A 6,070-nucleotide genomic window follows, 5' to 3' on the forward strand; every position below is an offset into this window, starting at 1 on the left:
ATATACAATAGAATAGATTTAAATAGATATACAATAGAATAGATTTAAATAGATATAGAATAGATTTTAAATAGATATGAAATAGAATAGATTTTAATAGATATACAATAGAATAGGTTTTAAAATTGATATAAAGTAGAATAGATTTGAATAGATATACAATAGATAGATTTTAATAGATAAATAGATTCAAATAGATATACAATAGAATAGATTCAAATAGATATACAATAGAATATATTTGAATAGATATAGAATAGAGAGAACTGAAGTGAACTTGTAATGTATTCATGGGGCCCTGGTGAGGCTTGTTGCTATGGTTACTGGTCGTCTCCCTGGGGCATTTCTTTGTTGGATGGACCGGGAAAACCTCGACTGAACCAGAAGGCAAAGCCCAGCGCCGCTCCTGATTGGCTGATTCTCTAGCAGCCTGTTTACCTGTCTGAAAAGGTCGTCCTTCGTTACATCGCTATCTAATGAGAAAGCGGCCAGATACCAAACCCCACCCATTGAGAGAGAAGATTTGATTGGTCCATCTGACTTTCATTTGAAGGAACTCCCTCTTTAGATGTAGAGCTAGCCAACCAATCACAGAGCTGAAAGCATAACATCTTCTTCCTAGTAACAGTAGAGGCAGCAAATGGTGGACAATCCATTTAACCCTTTACATTCCAACACAAACTGACCAGGCAGCTTTAAAGGTTTGACAAAATATAATTAAAATGGATGACTTTATGATTCTTTTTGTAGAATATCAACATGTTGTAAATGTGCATGCACTTATTAATGTTAGCATATATTAGCATGGATTGGCATGTTAGCAAATGTTTTGCGTGTGGATTGCTCCACCATTGCATCTAACTGTCTGTCTTTCTGTTTCCATAGAAACGGAGAGGAAGAGGTGGACCTGGACATCACAGCTGTCAGCACTGTGGCAAGTCCTTCACAAGATCTGGAAATTTAAAGGTTCATCAGAGACTTCACACTGGAGAGAAACCCTACAAGTGTGATCTATGTGGAGCAGCTTTCACACAGCTGGATAACTTAAAAGGCCATCAGCGCATTCACACTGGAGAGAAACCATACAGCTGTGAACAATGTGGGGAAACTTTTCCTCAAAGTAATACCCTTAAAAGACACCAACTCATTCACTCTGGAGATAAACCATACAGCTGTGACCGATGTGGGGCAGCTTTCACACAGTTAGGAAGCTTAAAATCCCACCGGCGAGTTCACACTGGTGAGAAACCATACAGCTGTGATCAATGTGGGAAAACGTTCTCTCTGAGTTGTAGCCTTAAAGTCCACCAACGCATTCACACTGGAGAGAAACCGTACTGGTGTGAACATTGTGGGAAACTGTTTTCTCAGAGTAGTCATCTTAAAAAACACCAACTCACTCACGCCGCCTCCTCTTGAACATTTTCTAAAGCCGAGCTGTTGTCAGAGTGGAGAGAGGGAACAAATCCCATGAGTCAAGACGCTGTTTACTACCCAGGTAACAAGAGAGAGCAGTCCCGAGACCAGGTCCAGGACCACTTGCAGAAACTAACAGGCGGCGTCAGCCCTGAATGTATTTTGAAAAGCTGAATGACAAATAGAGCTCGGCTGATAAAGGATTTTAAACCCTCGTATGTATTTGGCTCAAATTGACCCATTTCAAAATTGTACAAGAAGAAAAATGTTCCATGTTTTCTAGTGTAAACCAGCGTCCTCTCCTTATTTCCTGTGACAAACATGTATTTTGACTCAATTCAGAATTTATTCTGGATATGACACTTATGTTGTTTCCGTAGTGGATTTTTAACATGAATTAAAACCTTATGACAAAAAACGAACCCCACTTCCATGTTTAATAGTGTGCTAGTAGAGACTGATGCATTCCCTAAACATAGATGTTATCTCAGCTGTTGGAAACGGAGATAAAGACAATAATTGGTAATAGATTATGAAATAAAATTTTATTTCAGAATTGTTTCTAAAACCCCAAATAAGTCCCGGGGTTCGACCCGAGGGACACAAGAGGGTCCCGAAGTGAAGACTACACGAGGGTTAAGGCCAATACGATACAAATATCTGGTCATTTAAAAACCTGATGTTCCGATATATCAGCTGAGAAAAGACGGGCGTGTATATGTGCTTTGTTGAGCGGTGGGACATGAGGGCGTCCTCCACGGCATAGTGTGTTACCAATTGTTTTCTTGGTCCCAGCTGCTTTGAGATCATTGACCAGACCCCCCTCCCCCCGTGTAGTTCTGGGCTGATTCCTCATCTGATTCCGGGGGGGGCAGGACGAACACGTCTTTGGTGTTTCTCACAACAGTCCACCTTCTCACCAAGCTGCTAGGCCATGGTCTTGTAACCATTCCAGACTTGTGTCGGTCTACCATCTGGTCCCTGACATCCTCGGAGAGCTCTCTGGTCTTGGCCATGGTCTTGTAACCATTCCAGACTTGTGTCGGTCTACCATCTGGACTCCAGGTGTCTACATACAGGTAACAGCTGAGATACGGAGTCCTCCCTCTAATCTCAGCTGTTACCTGTATGAAGACCCCCGTGAGCCAGAAATCTTCCTGGTTCAGAGGGGTCCAAAGTATTCCCCTCATTAAAATGCAAATCAATTTCTCACATCATTGACGTGTGTGTTTCTGGGTTTTCTTTATTATTATTCTGTCTCTCACTGTTCAAATAAATCTGCCGTTAGAATTACAGACGGGTCGCTTGTGTCAGTGGGCGAACGTATGAAAGCAGCCGGGCGTCGGATCCGGTTTCCATCACTGTTCCGTTATGCAACATTAAACGTTCATTCAGAAAAAAAGTCAAAAGAGGTGCAAAAAATGAACCTGAACGCAGGAAATAAAGTGTGTTTGGATCTATGATTATATGATTATATTTTACTTTATTACTTCACATCTATAGTGTTTTAAATATTGTGTTGGGTTTATTTTTTACCTCCTATCAAACTCAACAAATTCTTTGACTTTTTTGATTGACAGCTGCTTCTCCAGATGTGAGGCCGGGCTGTGTAAAGGACTCCGTCTCACCTGTGTCGTCTCCTCCATTTCTTCATGATATAACTTTTACTTTCTCTATATCATTTTTTCAACATACTGTATTATGATTTTTTCATGACTCATTTTTACATACTATGACATTTTTTTTGTAAATAAATATGGACTTTTTTCGACATTCTATACTATGACTATTTATTTGGCGGCCCACGGGCCACACATGCAGCCCGGAAGCAACCGCTGAGTGGTCCCGCCCGTGGTCCAGCCCGTGGTCCAGGCCGTGCTCCAGCCCTTGGTCTTGCCCGTGGTCCAGGCCGTGGTCCCGCCCGTGGTCCAGCTCGTGGTCCAGACGTGGTCCCGCCAAACTAGCAACACGCAAACAATGCCGAGCGTGCTGTGCAGGCAGCAGCCTAGACTTAGACTACTATCGCGTCTTTCTCAACAATGAAACGTAAAACGGATCATGAAAACCGTCAGTTTGACCCTGGCTGGACTGACGCATGCTGGTTTATTTTACCGCCACATCCAAACGCCGAAACAGTGTGTTAGATGTGTAATGAATGGGTTGCAGTACTTAAAGATTACAATCTGAGGAAGCACCACGTTGAGAGACACCAGACTTTCCGCAACCATTTCCCTGAGGGGTCTCCAGAGAAGGCTGCAAGAGTCCAGAGTTTCTTTGCATCTTATAACCGGAGCAGGACTACCGTGGCGCGGTCACGCAGCCCAGAGAGAGCTCCCTGTTTCCTGGATATTAGCAAAAAGAAAAGGCCATTCACAGACTATGATACCGTAAAGGACTGCATGCTGGCCGTCCTGGTTGAGGTGATAAATGACGATAACATTAAAACAGGCGTGGCATCTGCTATAAAAAACACCCGTCAGACACTTCCAACAGTCGTAGAGTTGAAACTCTTGCTGCAGATGTGTATGAAACGCTTTGAGGAGACCTGAAGAAAGCTGAGACCATGTCTGCAGCAGGAGAAGAGTCCATAGACTGACCCTGCTCAGGTGTGCATACGTCCGCTATTTTGACGGCTCCATATCCTTTTGATGGATATGAAGCTGGATATGAAGCGAGTGTGCATGCTTGGGACAGATGGGGCTCCATCCTGGGACAGGGACAGTTAGTGGTTTGGCAGTACGTTGGTAACCTTCTTGGTTTGAAAATCTGGCCCAACTGAATAGCCCCGTACTATACTACCACTAGCCCCGTACTATACTACCACTAGCCCCGTACTATACTACCACTAGCCCCGTACTATACTACCACTAGCCCCGTACTATACTACCACTAGCCCCGTACTATACTACCACTAGCCCCGTACTATACTACCACTAGCCCCGTACTATACTACCACTAGCCCCGTACTATACTACCACTAGCCCCGTACTATACTACCACTAGCCCCGTACTATACTACCACTAGCCCCGTACTATACTACCACTAGCCCTGTACTATACTACCACTAACCCCGTACTATACTACCACTAGCCCCGTACTATACTAGCCCCGTACTATACTACCACTAGCCCCGTACTATACTACCACTAGCCCCATACTATACTACCACTTTTTATGACTATTTTTGACATACTGAACATGTGACCTTTCATCTAAAGGTGAATTATGTCAAATGGTAGAGTGCTTGCTGAGCATGCGAGAGGTCGCGGGATCAACGCCCGCGTTCTCCAGAGGACTTTACATTCTTCTGGTTTTACAACAAGGACTATAAATATGGACTTTTTACAACTTACTACACTACGAGTTCTTACTTGTTCTGAATTTTTCTACATACTATACTATGAGTTTTTATGAATTTTTAGACATATTATACTACGACTTTTTATTAATTTTTCGACATACTATACTATGACTTTTTATGATTTTTTTCGACATACTATACTATGACTTCTTACGAATTTTTGGAATGTTTCCACCGACTATACTATGACTTTTTATGAATTTTTCGACGTACTATACTATGAATTTTTAACATACTATACTATGAATTTTTTGAAAAACTATACTATGAATTTTTATGAATTTTTCGACATACTATACTATGACTTTTTAAGTCACGGTATAATATATCTAAAAAGTCATAGTAAAGTATGTCGAAAATTTCATAAAAATTCATAGTATAGTTTTTCAAAAAATTCATAGTATAGTATGTTAAAAATTCATAAGTCGTAAAAAGTCATAGTATAATGTCAAAAAATTAATAAAAAGTTTGACACACTATACTATGACTCTTTACTACTTTTTATGAATCTTTCGACATACTATGACTTTTTCGAAGTCATGGTATATGTAAAAAAATTCATGAAAAGTCAGTATAGTATGTCGAAAAATTCATAGTATGTCCAAAATTTATACTATGACTTTTTATGAATTTTTCGACATACTATGAGTATATTTATATTTAAACTAGTAGTTACTACGAGGCTTTTAAGACTAAAATTAATTTGTGGATAAAATATTTCAAACTGAATCATTTAGTTTTTTTTAACAAACTTTCTCACACACACACACACACACACACACACACACACACACACACACACACACACACACACACACACACACACACACACACACACACACACACACACACACACACACACACACACACACACACACACACACACACACACACACACACACACTATATCAAATAAATCTCACATAGCTCAACCTGTTTTATTAGGAAGTTGTTTTACGCTCTTTCAAAATAAAACATTCATGCAACAAAACTTAAATAAGGTGTTCCGGTTTTAAAACAAACTGAGTTCTTCTTCTCCAACAAGAAATAAGGACGAATAAAAGGATCTGTCTCTGTCTTCATGAGGTTTGGTTGGTCCTCGGATCTGTCCCCATCTTCTCCCACGGATCTGTCCCTGTCTTCTCCTGGAAGACAGATTTATTAATTTCAGTTTTTATATTAGGAATCAACGTTTCTGTGTGTTGTCCTTAGATCTGTCCCCGTCTTCTCCCTCTGACCTGTCCCCGTCTTCTCCCTCTGACCTGTCCCCGTCTTCTCCCTCCGACCTGTCC

The 6,070-nt window shown here is 41.0% G+C and overlaps 1 long non-coding RNA gene across 1 annotated transcript; it reads left to right on the plus strand.

Annotated features, from left to right (window-relative positions):
• Positions 1 to 482: 482 nt before the first annotated feature.
• LOC117940138 lies at positions 483 to 1,103 on the plus strand. Its single transcript, XR_004655710.1, has 3 exons — positions 483 to 643; positions 886 to 1,004; positions 1,089 to 1,103. It is a non-coding gene; the product is annotated as an uncharacterized LOC117940138 (long non-coding RNA).
• Positions 1,104 to 6,070: the final 4,967 nt, after the last annotated feature.

The sequence above is a fragment of the Etheostoma cragini genome, unplaced genomic scaffold, assembly GCF_013103735.1.
Source record: "Etheostoma cragini isolate CJK2018 unplaced genomic scaffold, CSU_Ecrag_1.0 ScbMSFa_1782, whole genome shotgun sequence".
In the NCBI taxonomy this organism is placed as follows: domain Eukaryota; kingdom Metazoa; phylum Chordata; class Actinopteri; order Perciformes; family Percidae; genus Etheostoma; species Etheostoma cragini.